Source organism: Nelumbo nucifera, chromosome 1 (genome assembly GCF_055504915.1).
Source record: "Nelumbo nucifera cultivar China Antique chromosome 1, China Antique-T2T, whole genome shotgun sequence".
Taxonomy (NCBI): domain Eukaryota; kingdom Viridiplantae; phylum Streptophyta; class Magnoliopsida; order Proteales; family Nelumbonaceae; genus Nelumbo; species Nelumbo nucifera.
The window spans coordinates 163,227,501-163,249,727 of record NC_142649.1 but is presented as its reverse complement, the minus strand read 5'-3'; the positions used below and the strand labels follow the sequence as shown (position 1 = coordinate 163,249,727).

At 39.6% G+C, this 22,227-nt stretch overlaps 1 pseudogene; it reads right to left on the bottom strand.

Moving 5' to 3' along the window:
- Positions 1–19,923: 19,923 nt before the first annotated feature.
- LOC148804092 (F-box protein FBW2-like) overlaps positions 19,924–22,227 on the bottom strand; it is a 2,388-nt pseudogene continuing 84 nt past the window's right edge.

Here is a 22,227-nt window from a genome sequence, read left to right as displayed (position 1 = left end):
AGGTTACGCCAAGGTACTGTGAGAGAGTTTCCATTTTCTGGTGAAGCCTCTCCCACAACGGTCTATGACGCCCCTATCATCTTATGAAACACTCTAACAGATCCAACAGCAAATGGATAGCCCAATTTTATGGTGCGTTTCCTCGTTACTGAAGGACCCATCATTGTGTTAATTTCGGAAGGCCTTTAGAGAGTCCATCACATGGATCTCCCTATCACATGCACTCATATTTGCTGGAGGTAACAAAATTACGCCCTAGTTCTAATTTTAGGTCAAACCAAAGTGGCTCCCACTGGCTTTCATGAAGTTAGATTTCTGGTGGGCCTTAATCGGCTAGGGGTTCCGTACGCATCCCTTTTCAGGGTTGTGGGGCCCACCAAGCAAGAAGGGGTCATCCAATTACCTTAAGGGACACCATGGCAATGATGTGCATTCAGCCATGGTGTGCGCAAGAGCCACTAACAAGTCTTCATGGGCCAAGTGCTTATGGCCCATGGACGCAGCACATCAAACATCCAAACATCACATGTAAAGGAAGAATTGATCCAATCAATTAACTGCTGTAAAGCCCATTGGACAGCCCATTTAAAATCCATAACATTAACAATTAATGTCGACTAGGTATATGGGCTGAATCGCAGTTAGCAGTTCGGCCCATACAACTTTTCTCACAATAGTGGGCTTTTGCAGTTTTAACCATTTAAAACTAGGCTTTACAGGTGGGCTGAATTAAATACTGCAATTGAACATTAGATTTGGAACAGAAAGTGTGAGAAAAATGGACTGAAAAATAGTCCCTTTCGAACCCTAGATTCGGTCCAAATACTTTAGGTCCAATCTAGTCCGAAATAGTGCGAAACTGATTTTCAATTCAAGAATTAATTCATGAAAGATCTGAAATTAATAATTTTGATTTTCAACAATCATAAATCAAAACAGAGGTTAATCACTAAGGTTGCAGTTTCACAAACTGCATATCGCAGAAAGTGATTTCTCCATCTGCAAATCTCCAGCGCCGCCTTCTTCTTCCTTTGTCTTTAATCAAGAAAATAAAAGAAACAGAAATCCTATTTCTATTAATTAATTAAATTCTTGATCAAATCCTATACATTCAGTCTAGAAAATAAAAAAATTATTTACAGACCAAATTAAATAAAATAAAGAAAAAGGGTGCGTAGACCATCTGCGCCAAATCTGCACTGCGATCTCTAGGTTTGAACAACCCATTAAATCAAAATAAATAAAGAACAGTTCTAAATAAATTTTGGATTTAACAAAAATTAATTTCAGATCAATCGCCCTTAACAAGAAACGATTTCTTGAAAAAAAAAAGAAAACAATCTGCGCAAATCTTGGCAGAACATCTTCTGTCCATATGCGGAAGTTCAGATCTGATTTTTTTTTTTTTTTGTTCAAGATTCGAACCTGTGGCTCTGATACCACTAAAAGAATGGTAGGATCCATTTAATGGACGCCAAAAAGATTGTGGAATGAGTGGGCGAATTTCAAAAATTTTTCTATCTTCTCCCAACTGGGAATCATATTACCTAAATTTAGAATACAATATTCAAGGATCCTACTTGAACCATAATCGAACCAGATCTAAACCAAAAAGAAAAGGGAGGATTATTGATGAGACTTAGAAGAACCTTATTTTGTCCCCTTAATTTCATCCTTTTACACTACTTTAGCACTTAAATGCACTCATTACTCTTGTATTTCGATTCAGGGCAATAAAGAAGGCAATTGGAAGGAAACAGGCCAATTCGTGTGATTTTGCACAGTTTCGGCGACAGTCAGTGATCTGAGCCTAACTCACAGTTCCGGACTCCGAATTGGGCAATTTAAGAAGCATTAGAAAGAAAAAAGAAAGACCCACAACTTTACTGTTTTGGGTTTTGACTGATTTGGCCCGCATCGAGTACGAAACCGGGCCCAAAGTCGGAGTAAGTTCGCAACCAGGCCCATTTAACAGCTGAAGCCCAACTCGCAGAAGAACATGGAAGTAGCCCAAGTAGCAGAGAAGCCCAACTCGGATACAAGAGTCTAGAGTCCTAATTCGAATATAATCTCCCAAGAGGGAGAGAGTCTTATTAGATCTAAACTTTGAATGTAATCCTATAAGGATAAGAATGTTGGGGATTAGATAAGAGATAGGATAGGATTAGTTCAAAGAAGATCAAGACTCCCTAAAGATAAGATGATCTCCTAGAAGGAGTTGAAAAATAGCCCTCTCCTTTGGCTATATAAAGAGGGAGGTGAACCAGCTCTAGCATCACTCATTCCAAGATCCAAGAGATCATTAAGAGGCCAAGAAGCTCAAGAAAGCAGTTTGGCTATAGAGAAGAAAGGCATGGAGATTGCGCAGATCATGAGTAGCTAAGCTTCTTTTTCTAGTTCAAGGGGGGAGGTTCGATTGTGTCATTGTGAGGTTCTGTAGTTAATTTATTTTCTTGCTTTTTAATTCAAGTATTCATTGATGCTTGTGCATATTTTTATTGGATGTTGATGTTAATTAGTTTGACAAACTGAATTAATGTTGATTTTCCTACTGCTATCCATGATTTCAGTGATCCGTAATTGTCACGAATAATGGTGCAAGTAGCAATTAGGTTGATATCTTTTTGGGTCAATTGTTCATGACAGCCTTTGACCACTGTTTTAACATGATTCAATCTAAAGGAATCGATGGAACAAGATTCAGTAATTGCAGCTATCTCAATTATTGTTATTTTGGTTTAACTGTTTTCACAAATCTTAATGCTACTGTTTAACATGGAACGCTATCATACCCAGTTGAGTGGTGATAAGTGTTGATCGAATGCTGGGTTTGGTCAACTGAATTAGGAAAACACAAGGTTTATTATGGCTATCCTAATAAATCTAAGGTTAAATGCTTGAATCGCGAGAATGCTGAAGTGTACCTAGGATCGATGGTTAATCGATTCAACCCGAACCCTTGAACCAGAATTCGGTAAGACTGATTTTCTCTTGTTTGTTTAGTTTGTTATTCTTTTAATTTTAGTTATTTAATTTTCTCACACAATTACTTTACCCATTCGGCTAAGAGATTATTGATTTGCTCCCTGTGGGATTCGACCTAGAACCACTTTTACTGCAAATATTTTATTGTGGGACTAGTAATAATTTTGAGGGCTTCAACAACTCGTCAATCTCACCCTGGCCTTCTTTTCAAGATGTGAGTTCATTTTATGCTCCATCTCACACTTGTTTTCGTTTCTAGATGTGTGTGCATTTTATGCTCCATCTCACATTTGTTTTTGTTTCTAGATGTGAGGAGTGCATTTTATGCTCCATCTCACTTTAGTCACGATTTTATTTTTAAACTCCTTTTTTTTCTTTTTTTTTTCACAAGAATCATAGGGTTTCACTGCCTGATCCATGAATTCATTGATCGTGGTCTCTATATGCCTAACACAACAAGTTCTAGAATAATCAACCCATGTTTGACAAATAATTATGTGAAAATCAATCAAACCCTTATGCATCTTGCCTATTGATCGATTAAAATCATGAGGTACCATATGCAGCCAAGAAAGATTCAGTTAGTCATGCTTGCATCCTATCTTATCTATTCAGCCTAAGCACATGATTCCTGATAAGTTGAAATCGTTCAAGGATAAGTTTCTGGGAGCAGAAATTTCAAGACGGTAAGGTATCCCAAATTTCCATCAGATTTCCCCAATCCCCCCACACTTAAGTTATACATTGTCCCCAATGTATGTGATTATGCATAAAGTAGAGGGATTTGGGGGTACTTCCCTGTTCACTTTTTGAGGTTCCTGCTAAACACAAATATCAAAACCAAATAACAAAATTAACTAAACATAATGGGTTGCCTCCCAGAAGCGCAATTGTTTAACGTCGTTATGCTCGACGTCCTCTTTTTGCTCCTTTAATCCAATGAATATCGTGGAATGTCCAACGAGATGTCTACCGTAGAGGGGACATTTGCATCCTCATGGAACAACTTCAATCGATGTCCATTCACCTTGAAGATCTTACCTGTGTCGAGACTTTTGATCTCTACTGCACCATAGGGAAAAACATTAGTCACAGTAAACGGACCCAACCACCTGGAACGTAGCTTACCTGGCATGAGTTGAAGATGAGAATTATACAATAAGACCTTTTGTCCAATTTTAAATTGTTTTCTTAAGAGTGCATTGTCATGGAACGATTTGGTATTTTCTTTGTAGATTCTTGAATTCTCGTATGCCTCTAACCTCAACTCTTCCAGCTCTTGCAATTGGAGCTTCCTTTCCTTCCCTGCTTCTTCCATATTCATGTTGCATTGCTTGATTGCCCAATAGGCCCTATGTTCAATTTCCACCGACAAGTGGCAAGATTTGCCAAAAATTAACCTATAAGGGGACATACCTATTGGGGTCTTGTAAGCTGTCCGATGTGCCCAGAGAGCATCATCTAGACGTAGGTTCCAATCATTCCTTCCTGGATTCACCATCTTTTCCAAGATGGACTTTACCTCTCTATTGGAAATTTCAGCTTGCCTGTTAGTCTGGGGATGATAAGCAGTGGCAATTCGGTGATGCACCCCATATCTTCTCAACAAGGCTTCAACCGTTCTATTGCAAAAATAGGTCCCTTGATCGCTTATGATGGCTCGAGGGATGCCAAACCTACTGAAGATGTTAGACTTTATAAACCCTACAACACATTTAGAATCATCAGTTTTGGTGGCTTTGGCTTCCACCCATTTTGAGACATAATCGACTGCCAAAAGTATGTAAGAAAAACCACAAGAGGGGGGAAAGGGTCCCATGAAATCAATGCCCCAAACATCAAATATTTCACATATAAGAATGGGGGTTTGGGGCATCTCATTCCTGCGAGATAGTGTACCTATTTGTTGACATCTTTCATAGTTTTTACAAAACATGTAGGCATCTCTAAATAGGGTGGCCCAATAGAGCCCACTATCTAAGACTTTTCGAGCAGTCCTCTTTGGCCCAAATTGGCCACAAGCATAATTATGACAAAACCTTAGAATCGACATCTGCTCCTCCTCAGGGACACATCTCCTAATCATTTGGTCAGAACAAAATTTCCATAGGTAGGGTTCGTCCCATACATAATATTTCGCCTCATACCTGATTTTATTCTTTATGGATCTACTAAGGTCATTAGGCAAAATTCCCGTGACCAAGTAATTCACAATGTCCGCATACCATGGAGTCATACCTCTCATGTGGAACAACTGCTCATCAGGAAACAATTCACAAATGGGAGAGGAGTCCTCGTCTTTCACCAACCTACTTAGGTGATCAGCCACCAAATTTTCAGCTCCCCTTCGATCCTTGATTTCTAGATCGAACTCTTGGAGCAAGAGTATCCACCTTATCAGCCTCGGTTTCGACTCCTTCTTTGCTAGTAGGTATTTCAAAGTTGCATGGTCAGAAAAAACAATCACTTTAGAGCCAAGCAAATATGACCTAAATTTGTCTAAAGCAAACACAATAGCTAATAGCTCTTTTTCAGTGGTTGTGTAATTGCTCTGTGCAGCATTCAACATTTTGGAAGCATAGTGAATGACATGGCTCTTCCCATTTATTTGCTGCCCTAGAACAGCCCCTACTGCATAATTACTTGCATTTGTCATGATCTCAAAGGGCAAGTTCCAATCGGGTGGTTGAATGATGGGTGCAATGGTTAATAAATTTTTAATGAACTGGACATTAAAATCGAAATCGGGTGGTTGAATGATGGGTGCAGCTTCCTTGCACTCATCTTCAAAATCGAAAGGCACATCTTTTTGCAGCAAACTGGACAATGGCAGGGCAATTTTTGAAAAATCTTTGATGAACCTGCGATAAAAGCCTGCATGTCCAAGAAAAGAACGAACCTCCCTAACCTTTGTAGGGTAAGGTAAACTCATAATCAAATCAATTTTTGCCTTGTCGACTTCTACTCCTCTTGTTGAAACTACATGTCCTAATACAATACCCTCCTTCACCATAAAATGACATTTTTCATAGTTTAAGACAAGATTTGTTTCCACACACCTATTCAGAATTTTACTTAAACTATTCAAACAATCATCAAACGAATCACCATAAACAGTACAATCATCTATGAACACTTCAATGCATTTTTCAATAAAATCAGAAAATATGCTCATCATGCATCTTTGAAAAGTGCCTGGAGCGTTACACAAACCAAAGGGCATTCGTCTATAGGCAAAGGTGCCGAATGGACAAGTGAATGTCGTTTTCTCTTGGTCCTCCTGCACAATAACAATCTGATAATACCTGGAGAATCCATCGAGAAAACAGAAGAAAGCCTTACCTGCCAGCCTCTCTAGCATCTGATCAATGAAGGGTAGGGGAAAATGGTCCTTTCGAGTGGCCAAGTTGAGTTTTCGAAAATCTATTACCATTCGCCAGCCACCTTGTACCCTCATGGGAATTAGTTCATTATTTTTATTTTTTACTACAGTCATCCCAGTTTTCTTAGGCACGACATGAATAGGACTTACCCATTTGCTGTCTGAAATTGGATAAATTTTCCCTTCATCTAACAGTTTAAGCACCTCTTTCATTACTACCTCTTTCATTACCGGGTTGAGTTTCCTTTCATTACTATCTCTTTATCTATATATCGGATGTATACTGCTGCTGCTGATGATGATAGATCTTTCACTTTTTCCTTGGGTCTTGCATTTGGGTCATGATTTCTTGACATTTCCCCATTGGTTTTCTATTAGTTATGTAAAAGGGCTTTCTTCGTAGTGTCCTACATGTGAATTATTTATTTCTATTTGTCTTCCTGTGATTAATGAAGAAAAGTTGAGAGACCTTCTTTGTTTCCCCTTTGTTTTGAAGGAAATTTAGATGGAGGAGGGAGGTGAGTTCCATTGCTGGGGTGAACTAATACCCGATGCTCTCGGGCTAATCATGACGACCTTGTTGCTGCCAGCGGAAGCACTATGGAAAGCAAAATCATCTTGGCCCAGCAGAGACCTTGTTGCTGCCAGCGGAAGCACTATGGAAAGCAAAATCATGACGACCATAAATATTGAAGCAGCTCTCATCATCACCAGATTTCTTCCGTATGAAGCCATTCTTTTTTCGGATATAAACTGCAATTAAACTAGCTAACTACTGTGGATGAAATTTGAGAGTCGTTGGGGTTTTCTGTTTTCAAATGGGATGGAACTCAATGGGAATTATGGGATCGATCCATGTATATATAATATGTTCATCATGTGAGTATTTCCTGGTTTACGCTTAAGAGACTCCTGCCGCTGACGCAGATGTTTTGAGTTCAAAGTTCCACAACGCGCGATAACGTTTCTTACGGTCATTTCTTCGTTGTGTGTACGTATTTTTTAACAAAGAAATTTCGTCCTCTTGTTCCTCCTCTCTGCGTGTTCTGCACTCACTTCGACAAGGCTAGCTACAAATGTGGTTTTAGAGATATTATTCATCAGACTAATATGGAAAAGATTTTTTACGATTCATTGTTATCTTTGTTCGATTTCATATTGAAACTTCAACTTGCCAAAGAAGATATTAAGGGTTAATTAATTATAAGAATATAAGAAAAACGATGATGGAGGTTGCAAGTTAGCAAAACAACAAAAGTGCCCGGGCCGTATAAAATTGGTGGTCAGCATCTCATCTCAGTGTTGAGTATTGAATAATTACAATTTAAAGTTTCTACATATACATGTGCCTCACATCATCAATTTAATTGGTGATTAATTGTTTTTTTTTTCTTCAGGTTTTCTGAGCATTAAGAAATCCCTTTATTTTTATTTTTGGATATATACCCAAGTTCAAAGTATCGATAGGATACGAGTTTGGGCCGTATTTGTATCGGTACTTAGAAACGGCCGAAACACTTATTTTTTTTAATTTTTTTTTTCAAACTTTGGTTTTTGAAAGATTATAGGCTGTTTTTTATTATTAAAAAAGATGAGGGTCCGAAACACCTGGAAACAGGCGTTTTGAATCATATCATTTGTAAAAGATACGATACGATAAGCTCGATATGGGGCGTATCGTTCAATACTTTGAACCATGTATATACTTAACCCATCCTTAATAGTACCTATTTATCAAAACCCTATAAGGTTTGGATCGATGTAAAGGTGATGTCTATATAACAAGTCCTATAAGCTTATGAGCAGGGCTTTTATTTGACTTGAAAATTAAAGGCATGGTTTAAAGTATATGGAAACATGCACCCAAATGTATTAAGAGGAGTGTATAGATATACTTTTTACCCCACTTTTTATTTTTAGTAGGGGTTTCAATGAAACCCTGCTTAAATAGCCATTTTAAACATCTTTTATTTGAATATTATATGCATGTATATGTATTTAATAATATATATATATATGCTCAGGTCGGGTAGAAGTGAAAAACGGGCCATGCTGGGCCGGTATGGCATGGCCCGTTCAAAGTATAAGCCGGGTCGTGCCACCCGTGGGCCATCCTGAGCCATGCCTCCCTCCCCTGGGATATTTTGGGGGTTGGCCCAGCACAGCCCATAGCCCGAGCTTGACCGGACTGATCCGTGTGCTGAACCTTGGGCTAGGATGGGTCGTGGAGTCGTATGGAGTCCAATGTCAGTTCCCACTCCTTTTTGTTCACGTTTTAACTTTTATTAACTTAAAAATAAAATATTAATCTAATAGAGGTTTTACTGTTTATTCTCACTCTACACATATGGATGGGATCCACACTCTGAATACAAGACTATGTTCATTTGTTATTGAAAGTGCACCCCCGCCCACATACTTTGAGTGCAGGAGATCCGAATTCACAAAAATCATGATAGATATAAGAGAATGCTTGAAGCAGGAATAATACTGCAGAATGGTCCAACCGTCCAATTTACTCAGGTCTCATATATAGCATAAATTATTAAAAATAGAGCATACATGAATACACAAATTTATTCTTCGAATTAATTGGTTGGACGGCTTAATAATAATTATTGGTCTCACATATACACCATAAGATTTTTATAAAAATTATTGGCATCTAATTATGTGTTCACATCAAAGTTAAACCAGCCATGTATAATTATTCATTGTTGTTATTTCAAACACATATCCAGGTGTCATTAGGCATCACTACATAAGACGAATTGAAGTGGAAATGTAACGTAACTTTCAAACACAGGGAAAGCTACATATATTCCCATGCAGGTAACTCCATCGATGTAAAAGATGGTACAAACTTTACATTGTAATTAAATAAAGGATGGAATTTGGATAACTCAATGTCTAAACAAAGAATGCAACGTTCAAACACCATTAATTCGACCAAGTTGACATGCAACACATCAACGTACCTGCAATTTTGTGGTGTAAAATTGTACGCATCTAGTGCAACCACATAATATTTGAACAAATTAATGGAAATGGAATATTATATATGGAAGAGAGTGTTCCAATTAATACAAATTAATTACAATATGATCAATTTGAATACAAATAATCTGATATGGAATACAACTCTTTTGAATAATTAGATATTGGCAGCAAAAAACAAAAACAAAAAAGTTTATTCGGAACATCTTTTATTTACCATTCACAATATATAATACGTAAGATCTTTTAAATTTGCTATATATATTCCTCGAGAGGAAGCTAAGACTTCAATTCGGAGCTAGCTAGGAGCATTAATTCCTATATAGCTACATCGATCGATCTTAATTAATTATATAATCACCCTCTTCCACATATTGGATTGTGTGTCCTACATGGAGGCCCTGGCACTGGGCCTCTCGGGAGGGACTGGAATTGGAGCATAATAACTTCATTTAACCTTTGATGCTGATGATGATCTCCGTTGAGAGGTCTCGCCGCTGCTGCAAGCACAAGGAATAATAACGAAAGTAACAGGAAGAAGAGAGTGATTGAAGCTCTGCACACGACGTTGCTTCTATGGCAACCCATATCTTGTTATATATGAACAAATAAGCTGTTTCTTCGCAGCTGAGATGGAAGCTAAATTTTGTTTCAAAGGGAGTATAAGAATGGGCGGCCGGATATTAACTATCTTGGCCCTGGTTGATAAACAATTGAATAAAGAGTGTGGTTATATATATAGAGAGAGAGATTTTTGATTTCCCAAGTTAATTAATTAACGTAGGTTTTAGAGGAATGGATCTAGTATGAATCTTTCAACACTCTGAAAATTGACCAAATCGTGTGTTTTGGGTTTTCTGTAGCTTTTGATCTTCATTACTAACTGGCCGTATTTTCTGATGCATATGCAGTTGGTCCAACAAACGTGTCCTTGTGTTTTTCCTCGTCTATAACCCAATTTAAACTGCAGTTCATTTTGAATGTCTGGATCTTTGAATGCTAGGGCTGACCCAGCCCTTGTATTATTTTTCTTTGCTTTTTCCTTGGCATAGAAATTAGGTAAAGCTTTGGTTCTTAATCCCGGGGTACGTGGTTGCGGTTTAGATTTTTCTTTCACCAGATATCTCCCCCCATCAATATCACCATTAAAAGAATACTAATTACCCTAAAATTTTCACAAGTTATACATTGTCACTAATCTATATTGTGATTTGTAACTTTTGTTAATACTAGTAATTAAGCGTGTATATATTTTATACGTGGCAAATTAAATCTAGATAATGATAATCATATAATAATGTATCCAAAATTTTTATAAATACATATTTTTTATTTCTTTGTTTTTATTATTAATCGATGGGGTGCAGATTGTAAAATTTAAATCTAATTACATGAACACTTTATCCAAATATGTGATAATCAGATCAACTTGTGTATCATTTTTTATTCATTTTTAAAAGAAATGTAATATTTAAATAGAGGGAATTGAATGAGGTGAAAAGTATTAAATCAATTTATAAATCTTACAATTAAATAGGGACTAAATTCAAATATGAATGTTTTAGTTAAAACAAAGTTCCAAATCTTATTCATACTTTGTAGTGTAAATATAGAATTATAGACGTGCTCAATTTTTTTATAATTTTTACATTTCTATGTGTAAAAGTAATTTTGATATGTCATACTTACTTTTTGTTTAATATGATAATTATATAATATTATAAATGAAAACAGAAACAAATGTTTGAAGATTTCTGTTCTAATTTCATTGAGAAGATCTGTACAAATATATACAACTTCTAAGAATCAATCTAGGAGCTATTCTAGGAAACTAACCCACTAGTTTAGCCTAAAGAAAAAAAAGGAAACTAAATCACAGCCAAAAAAAGGAAAAATAATCACAGCCTAAATAACAAAATAAATAACTAAAAAAACAGGAAAGATTCTGACTCGGATTCCACAAGGAATAATCCTCGTCATCCCTTTCTCACACTCCCCCTCAAGCTGGTGAATGTATATCAATCATTCCCAGTTTGGATACATTTGTCTCAAACCCAACCCTAAGTAATGGTTTAGTGAGGATGTCTGCTTCCTGTGATCCAGATAGCACATAGGATAGACAAATTTTTCCACTTTCGATATCTGATTTGATGAAATTTCTGTCAATGCAAACATGCTTCATTCGATCATGTTGAATAGGATTGTGTACAATTGCTATTGCTGACTTACTGTCACTATACAGTTTCATTGGACTATCAAGTGGAACATTTAAGTCTGACAGTAGTCGTTCAAGCCAATATTAACTTACAAATCCCTTGTGCAATTGCCCTATATTCTGCTTCTGCACTACTTCTGGACACAACAGTTTGTTTCTTACTTTGCTATGTAACAACATTCCCCCAAACCTTTGTACAATATCTTGTAGTAGACTTATTGTCCTCAACCGAACCAGCCCAATCAACATCTGCAAATCCCTCAACTAACCGGTTATCACTTTTCTTGAAAAATATACCCTTGCCAGGAGTTCCTTTCAAATATCTAAGAATCTGATCAATAGCACACTAATGTCTCTCGGTTGGAGCATGCATAAACTGACTAACTATGCTAACACTATAGGCAATATCGAGCCTAGTAAGTGATAGATAGATTAGTTTTCCCACAAGACATTGATATCTCTCTTTGTTAGCTAGAGGATCATTCTCAGAGATCTTATGCTTCCAATTCTTCTCCAGTGGAGTGCTAGTTGCACGACAACCAAGCTTCTCGGTTTCCTTCAAAAGATCTAGGATGTATTTTCTTTGAGAAATGAAAATGCCAGTTTTGCTTCTAGCAATTTCCATCCCAAGGAAATACTTAAGTTTTCCAAGATCCTTAACTTTGAACTCAGATTGTAGTAGGCCCTTGAGATTCGTAATCTCATCATTGTCATCACCCGTGATTACCATATCATCAACATACACAATCAAGATTGATTTTTTCCCATCCCTAGACTATTTTACGAATAGGGTGTGATCTCCCTGTCCTTGTGTGTATCCAAATCTTTTCATAACTGTGCTGAATCGAGTGAACCAAGCCCTAGGAGATTGTTTTAATCCATACAGAGACTTCTTCAATTTACACACTAATCCTGGTTTTTCTTTGTCTTCGAAGCTAGGAGGTAGCCTCATGTAGACTTCTTCATCAAGAGTTCCATTTAGGAAAGCATTTGAAACATCCATTTGGTGCAATTCCCAATCCAAGTTGGCTGCCATAGACAAGAGAACCCGTATAGAGTTCAATTTTGCAACTGGTGCAAAAGTTTCTTCGTAGTCAAGCCCGTATGTTTGTGTATACCCTTGAGCAACCAAACGCGCCTTGTATCTCTCATCGATTGTAACAGCACCTCTTTGTGAATCTTGTGGTGAATCCGCCATAGGTTCCAATGATTGGTTTTGCTGAGTAACACGGGGCCTCCTTGAGTAAACAATTAGTTCACTTTGTTGTTGGACTGATTCTCCCCCTTGACCGAGACCTGTGGTTGTATCTGGTAGGGGTAATGGTGGAGACTTAGAGGATGGTAAGGTGGACACTGATGGAGACTGAGGCAAAGACACACGAAAAGATATCGAAGGATCCCAATGATTACCTTCAATTAAGTTCTCCCCATGAAGAGAATCATGGGAATAGAAGGATTGATCTTCCAGGAATGTAACATCATAGGATGCATAGAATTTTTTTGTGACAGGATTGTAACATTTATATCCTTTTTTAGTGGGAGAGTATCCTATGAAGATACATTTGATGGCCTTTGGATCAAGTTTTCCCCAAGTAGGACTAGTATTATGAACAAAAACAAAACACCTGAATATTTTTGGTGGTACAAAGTTGAGTAAACGAATATGAGAGAATTCTTTTTGGAGACAACTGAATGGTGTACGGAATTTGAGTGGTTTTGATGGAAGTCTATTGATTAAATAGGCAGCAGTTAATACAGATTCTCCCCAAAAATGATGTGGAACAACACTAGCAAACATGAGTGACTGATCTACCTCCAACAAATGACGATTTTTTCATTTTGCCACCCCATTTTGTTGTGGGGTAGATGTACACAAGCTTTGATGCAATATGCCATTTTGAATGAGGTAATCTCCAAGAATCTGTGCAAAGTACTCTCCTCCATTATCTGTGCGGAGTATGTGAATGTTGCATTGGAACACATTCTTTATCATTTTATGGAACTGTTGAAACACATACCCGGTATCAGATTTGTTTTTCAAGAGATAGACCCAGCAAGCACGAGTATGATCATCTATGAAGGTGATGAGCCATCTCTTGCCTGTTAAATCCACAACCCGTGATTCTCCCCAAATATCACTGTGAACAAGATGGAACGGTTTGGAAGGTTTGTAATTGTGAACAGGATAATTTTTTCTGGACTGTTTCGCAAGAATACATGACTCACAATGGAAAGAAGAAGGATCTTTATTGAGAAATAAGTTTGGATACAAATGTTTCAAATATTGAAAACTAGGATGTCCTAAGCGTTTATGCCATAGAATTACATCTGAATTCAATGAACTAGATGCAGAAAGAGATAGATGTGGTTTTGTCCTTGTAGAAGAATCAGTGAGATAATAGAGACCATGTCGTTCTTCAGCATTGCCAATCATCTTCCCCGAAGACAGATCCTGAAAAATACAATGATCACAAAGAAATGTTACTTTACAATTTTGATCCTTAGTTAACTTACTAATAGAAAGGAGATTATATCTTAAACTCGGAACATGAAGAACAAATTTCAAATAAAGTCCGTGGAAAGAAACATCTCCAACTCCAGCCACAATTATTGTATTCCCATTTGCCACTGAGACTTTTATCTCACCATCACATTGTTTATAATTCAAAAAAGTTGTATGATGTCCTGTCATATGATCTGATGCATCGGTGTTAACAATCCAGTCATTGAGATCATCTTTTTGTGATAATAGAGATGATGAGATATTACATCATTGTGCAATTGCTGCTGTAGGTGTAGAACCTGATGCCTCATAAATTTGTTGCTGGTGAAGAAGAGACCTTAAAATCTCCATTTGTTCCGGTGTGAAAGCTACTGTGTTAGGCTTCTTTGTCTCAGCAGATTTGGCTACATGAGCTGAAGGGTTGCCTTTCCTCTGATTCCGTTCCGATTTGGAGGTTTTCCATGAATGTCCCAACAAGTCTACTTTGTGTGGTACGACTTTTTGCAGTGTTCACACCACTGGTGGTTTTCTTTTTTCTTCTGAGGTTGAGACTGAGTAGATGCAAGGGCAAATCCTTGAGATTGTTCCTCTAGGATTCCGTGTGAGGATAGGTTCAGCATGACTTTCCTCCTGCTTTCTTCTCGTCGAACCTCAGAGAACACCTCACGAAGTAAAGGAAGGGGTTTGATTCCAAGACGACCTCGTACTTCTTCCAGGTCTTTATTGAGTCCTTGAAGAAAATCAAATACTCGATCTTTCTCAAGGACTTGATTGTACAGTACTCCATCATCAATACACTTCCATGGAATTGTATAAAACAAATCCATTTTTTGCCATAGATCAATCAGCCTATTGTAGTACTCTATTACTGACATTGATCCCTACCTTTTGTTTTGCAGGAGAGTGTGAATTTCAAAACATTGAGACATGTTTCCAAGATCTGAGTACATCTACTGAACAACCTTCCATATTTTGTGAGCATTCTTGTAAAACAGATACGTGCGTCCTATTTTCGGCTCCATGGAATTGACTAACCATGCCATGAAAATGGAATTTTCAGCTTCCCATGTCTTGTAACTCACATCACTGCTCGCTGGAGGAGGGATTTCACTAGTAAGGTAACCCACTTTTCCTTTTCCTCGAATCACTAACAAAACAGATTGAAACCATTCACGAAAATTGGACCCATTTAATTTGTTTTGGGTAATCTGCAGAGAATGACTTATGTCAAAGGTGGTGAAGGAGGTTCCAAGGGATCTTGATGCATTCATGGTTGAATCTATTGTTGTCGAGTCCACTGTTGATGAAGAATGGCTCGTTCCAGACATCGTCACAGGCTCTGATGCCATGAAAACAGAAACAAATGTTTGAAGATTTATGTTCTAATTTCATTGAGAAGATCTGTACAAATATATACAACTTCTAAGAATCAATCTATGAGCTATTCTAGGAAACTAACCCACTAATTTAACCTAAAGAAAAAAAAGGAAAATAAATCACAACCAAAAAAAAAGGAAAATAATCACAGTCTAAATAAGAAAATAAATAACTAAAAAAACAAGAAAGATTCTGACTCGGATTCCACAAGGAATAATCCTCGTCATACCTTTCCAACAATAAATGCTCCTGAATGTTTTTTTTTTGTAAAATTTATGTATTTATTTCATTTTTGTATTTTTATATTTTATTAATTTTTATTATTTATTTATTACATTAAATGTTAACACATTTGACCCAAAAGTTGAACTATTGATCTTTGTCAAACAGTAAAATAATTTCATTTTAATCAGTTATAAATTATGTATTCCATTTTCATTATCAATAAAAAAATAATATTTATCACACTTTTTTAATTTGATTAACAAAAGTATCATATATGTGTCTAATTTTTCTACATTTTTGTAATTTTCTATATGTATTTTTTTTTTAGAAACTTTATTGCCTAATTATGACTTCATAGTTTCGTCTAAACATCGTTGCATGAATCAATAAGTTGATCATTGCCGAAATAAATGAGAAATAAGAGTGGAAGCTAGCTAGAGAGGGAGGGGAGGGGAAAACTTTGGCTGTCGACGGACAGGAATTCCTTGTGACACTTGTCCTCTTTTTTAAAAGTTTAATGGCTAAAGTCTCCCGGCCCGGTTACTCACACTATGGATGCGTCCACAGGGCTTTACCTTGTTATTCACCCTTTTGCTATGTCTGGCCACTTCCCCTGTTCCCCAGCAGTAGCAGTAGCAGAAATGTGGGCCATCGCAAGAGGGCTAACATATCGCAAGAGGGCTTTACCAAGTTGTAGAAGTTTTTACTAGATACAGCCTTTGTAAGTATATCTGCCAGCTGGTCTTCAGATTTGACAAAGGGAAATCAAATGGTTTTGTCTTCGACATTTTGTTTGATGAAATGTCGGTCCACCTCCACATGCTTTGTTCGATCGTGTTGGACGGGATTCTGAGAGATGTCAATGGCAGCCTTGTTGTCGCAGAATAGGTCTAATGCAGAGGTTGGGGGAAAACCAATTTCAGTCATCAGTCTTCTCAGCCAGAGTAGCTCGCATAGCCCTTTAGCCATTCCTCGAAACTCAGCTTCAGCACTTGATAGGACCACGACCTTCTGTTTCTTACTCCTCCATGTAACCAGATTTCCTCCGACGAATGTAAAGTACCCCGAGGTGGATTTTCTATCTGAGACATTTCCGGCCCAGTCTGCATCTGTGTACCCTTCTATTTTCAGATGATCATTTTTTGAGAACATGAGTCCTTTTCCGGGTGAGGACTTCAAGTATCAAAGAATCCGCATTACAGCATTCATGTGATCTTCGCTTGGGCAGTGCATGAACTGACTCACTATGCTGACGGCGTAGGCGATGTCTGGGTGAGTATGGGAAAGGTAAATGAGTTTACCCACCAGCCTTTGGTATCTCTCCTTATTGGTAGGTACTTGGTCTGGGTACTCTCCAAGTCTATGGTTCTGAACGATAGGCGTGTCTGCTGGTTTGCACTCCAACTATCCTACTTCAGAGAGTAAGTCCAAGGTGTACTTCCGTTAAGATAGAAATATGCCTTCCTTTGATCTAGCAACTTCAATCCCTAGAAAGTACTTTAGCCCACCTAAGTTCTTCATCTCGAACTCGGATGCCAATTGCTTCTGTAGTGTTGCTATTTCTCCCGAATCATTCCCTGTGATAATCATGTCATCCACGTATATTATTAGGGCTGTCACCTTTCCTCGTTGGTGCTTTAAGAATAGTGTATGATCTGAATTGCTTTGCTGGAAGCCATATTTTTTCATCGCAAGACTGAACCTCCCAAACCATGCCCGAGGAGATTGCTTTAGTCCATATAGTGCTCGTTGTAGCTTACACACAACTTGGTTCTTGGAGTTCACTGTATAACCAGGTGGGATGTCCATGTAAACCTCCTCTTCAAGATCACCATGGAGGAATAAGACTTGTGGCCAATCAAGATTTGTGGCAAGAGATAATAAGACTTTGATCGTATTCAGCTTGGCTACTGGGGAGAAAGTCTCTTGATAATCTACGCCCTGTGTCTGGGTATATCCTTTTGCGACCAGCCTTGCTTTGTATATCTTGACTGCCCCGTCTGCATTGTATTTGACGGAAAATACCCATTTACACCCTACTGGTCTTTTTCCTTCAGGCAGGGTGACTAGAGTCCATGTCTTATTCTTCAGTAGTGCCTCCATCTTTTCTTGTATGGCTTGAGTCCATTTTGGGTTTGTCAAAGCTTCTTGGACACTGGTGGGAATATGATTAGAGGACAATTCTTGCACAAATGATTTTAGAGGTTTGGTGAGTCTCTTCGTTGATACATAGTTGGCAATTGGATACTTTGTCCTCCTATCCTCAACATCTGGAGAATATCTGTTTGGTGGTTTGCTGCGATTATGCCTGAAAGGTAAGGTGTAGCCAGGCAAAGTATCGTTAGAGCTTGAAGGAGTGGTAGGGGAAGTTACCTCAGGGATGCTTTCACGTGCTTCCGGGATATCCTCAGGAGGTGGGCTTTCCGGTACTGGCGAGGTTGGGGTCTCTACTTCTTCTGCTGGTAGAGGTGATGCTGACGTTGAGGTTACTTCTGGTGTAGTCTCTGTAGGTGCCTTACTGGTTGCTTCATGGACCACCATTTCTGTTGAAGCACTCGTATTCGGCCAGTCGGGTAAAAACCAGTTCTGTTCTTCACACTGACTCTCCCCCTGAAGAGAAGAATTGGTTGTAGGTCGAGAGTAGAAGGTTTCAGATTCCAGAAAGGTGACATCCATGGTAACATAGGTACGGTGGGTGACCGGGTCATAACATCGGTACCCTTTCTGGTGCAGTGCATACCCCAAGAATATACATCGAGCTGCCCGTGGATCCAGTTTTGTACGTTGATTTAGATGTAGATGCACGAACGCCACACAGCCAAAAACTCGAGGTGGAATCATCAAAACAGAGGGCAATGAGACATGAGATGAAAGAGCTTGTAGTGGTGTTTTAAACTGCAAGACCCGTGAGGGCATTCGGTTAAGGAGGTGCACGGCGGTAGCAACAGCATCAGCCCAATGTCGGTTAGGTACATGTGCTCCAAGTAACAAGGCGCAGGCAGTTTCGAGTATGTGCCGGTTCTTCCTTTCTGCAATGCCATTCTGCTATGGAGTTTGGGGGCATGAAGTCTCATGAAGTAATCCATGGACCCGGAAATAATCTTGGAACCGTTGATTCATGTATTCCCCGCCGTTATCAGAACGGAGTACCTGAATCTGTGATTTGAACTGAGTCTTCACCATTATATGGAAGGATTGAAAGATGGTCAACACTTCATCTTTGTGTTTCAGCAGATATAATCATGTCATGCGAGTGCAATCATTAACAAAGATTACAAACCATCGGAATCCAGAGACTGTAGTCACCGGGGATGGCCCCCACACGTCCGAGTGAATCAAAGCAAATGGAACTTGACTTTTATTCATACTTAAGGGATAGATTGTTCTATGGCTTTTAGCTAGCATGCAAGTGTTACATTGAAAAACATGCGGCTGTATATCTGAAAATAACTTCGAAAATAAATGTCTCATATAACTGAATGATGGATGTCCTAACCGGCGATGCCAAATCCAAATTTGTTGTTCCTTGGCGTTCCCTTGATGATGTGTATGATGCACTTGACCCGTGCTAAGATCATCCATGTAGTAGAGCCCCCCTCGCCTAGTACCACGCCCAATTATCTCCTTGGTGAGAATATCCTGAAGAAGACAGAAAGTGGGATAAATGAGCACAACACAATTCAGATCAGAGGAGATTTGACTAACAGATAGTAATTTGTGGGAGAGCGAGGGAACAAGCAAGGTGTTTTTCAAGGATATAGCAGGTGACAGGGTCATAGTGCCTGCTCCTGTGACTTGAGAGATTGCCCCATTGGCATTAGCAATTGTAGTCCGCCTTGGTGGTGAAGTCTTTGAAAAATCAATAGCATCATAGGTCATGTGGTCAGTGGCTCCTGAGTCAAGTATCCATGCCTTGTTGTCAATGGTCTTGTTGGGAAGACCGTTACCTGAATCCGAGAGGTGAACTTCTCCCTGTGGTGCGAGTGAGGGTTGAGATTCTGTTGTAACTGTTGCAGCCTTACCACATGTTTCAGCCTTGTATTGGCGTTTCCGAGCTTGGAGTTCATGCCACCAGTCGGGATAGCCATGTAGCTTGAAGCAGTTCTCCCGGGTATGCTTTGAGTTTCCACAATGAGAGCATTTAGTACCACCAAAAGATGCTCGGGATTTAGAGGTCTTACCAGATTTTTCGCTGCTTGTAGGCAGAGAGCTCATTGAAGACGGCGTAGGTTGCCCAGTCTAAACACTTTTAGAGGTCAATACTGCTCCTGGAGTTTCAATATGGTTGCCGGTTATCATGACCCTCTGTCGGATAGCTTCTCTTCGAACATGTGCGTAAGCCTGTTCAATAGTGGGAAATGGGTGCATTTGGAGTACATTTGCCCGAATTTTGTCTAGTCTGTCATCAAGACCATCCATAAAAATATACACTCTCTCTTCTTGAAGGAGAGTATTGTACCATTGAATATCTACCACACACTCCATCGGATTCGGACGGCGAAAATCAATTTCTCTCCACAATCCTTGGAGATCATTATAGTACTTTTCAAGAGACCTTCCAGACTGGCACAAGCGGGTCACACGGCGTCGGAGATCGTATACTTGTGAGGTATCACTGCCATCAGAGTACGTGGTAGCCACAGAATCCCACACCATCTTTGTTGTAGGGAATCGAATAAAGTTACCAATCAAGGATACGTCCATGGAGTTAATTAACCAACCTTTGACAATCGTGTTGTCGGTGCGCCACCTTCGAAAGGTTGGGTCAGTTTGTGGAGGCTGAGGAAGTTCTCCATTAATATATTCCAGTTTGTCTTTGCCAGATATATACATCTTAACAACTTGGGACCAAAGGGCATAGTTGGTGCCATCCAACTTGATACCGATCTGAGCAACAGAGGTTTCTGTAGTTGAGATCGGTCTGTGCAGGAGTTCAGTCATTCTGGAGGTCAATTCAGTAAGAGTAGGATTAGGCCGTTGTTCTCCAAACGGATCTGAGGTTTCCGAATCAGACATGATTATCAACGGGTTGTAGCGGAAGTAGCACCGTCGACCACGATGGGGCGGCGAGATTGCAGCAGAGCACCTGTCGGTCTTGCGACGACAGTAATAGTAGCCAACCACCCAGGGTCCGCGGTGAGGTTGATAGTTCTAAATAGATCCACTGCTGGGGTTGCAGCGGTGATGGCAGCAGATAGAGCCACCGCCCATCGCCAGACTTGCAGCGGTAATGGCAGCGGTCACCTCCCGGTGACTAAGATTTCGCGGCGACCAGGATTTGCAGCAGTGATAGTGGTGGTCCCATCCTGGCGACCAAGTTTCTCGCAGCGATCAGAATCTGCGGCGGTGATAGCAGTGGCCACCTCCCAGCGACTGAGTAACCTGCGGCGGTGATAGCAGTGGCCACCTCCCGGCGATCGAGTTTTCGCAGTGATCACGACCTACAGCGAAGATAGCAGCGGTCGCCTCCTGGCGACCGAGTTTTCGCGGCGATCACGACCTACGGTGGTGATAGCAGTGGTCACCTCCGGTGACCAAGTTTTCGCAGCGATCACGACCTGCGATGGTGATAGCAGTGGCCACCTCCGGCGACCAAGTTTTCTAGCGATCAGAACCTGCGGTGGTGATAGCACTGGTCACCTCCGGCGACCAAGTTTTCGCAGCGATCAGAGATTTGCAGCAGCGGATGGAGCTTCTGTCGGCGACCAAGATTTCGCGGCGATCATATCGTCGAGTTTATCATGGATCGGTATGCTCTGATACCATGAAAACTCGAGTAGAATGAGAGACTGTTCTTCTCTTCTTCTTCTTGTGTTTTTTCCTTTGCAGGGGTTCAGAAATATATATACAAACCACTCCTAATTGCACAGAGACTCTGGTTCTACCTCTCCTAGTTACATACAACTTAGGCTGAGAGTTATCCCTGAAAACCAGGGATATCCCCTAGTTTTACAGCTCACGCCAATACAACTTACCGTGCTTCCCTATCGCCTCTAATGCACGGGCACCAATATTCTTACAGTAGCTTAGGTCCAAGAACGAGATGGTAGACAGCCTCCCTGCTACCTGTTCCACCATTAATCACTTATTTCACTCATCGGCAGCTACAAAGTCTGAAGGGATGCATAACTTGCAAAACAAATAGGAATAAACCCCAAATCAAGAAATCGGCTAATAGAACAACGAACCAGAATGAAAAAGCGCTATAAATATCATCTAAAATCTGTCTGTGACTATGAGTTGCAAGGGGGCTATTTAAGTTTTGCATAAGGTAGGAATTAGGATCTAAATGGTGAATGGACAGACGTGGTCTTGTTACTGGTCTGCTATGAAGGAGAGAAGAGGCTCATTGGGAAGGCCAGATACACAGAGTTTGCGTAGGGAACCGCAGCTTCTTGTGATGAGCATTTTAAGCATTCAATCTAGCTGCTCAGGCTGGCAGTGGAGGCTCCACTCCTTAATGTCAATCTCTTGCCAGCAATAGGGACCCATTACTCCTCTATTCGAAGATTTGCAGGCCCTCGGAATCACAGTAAGAATTTC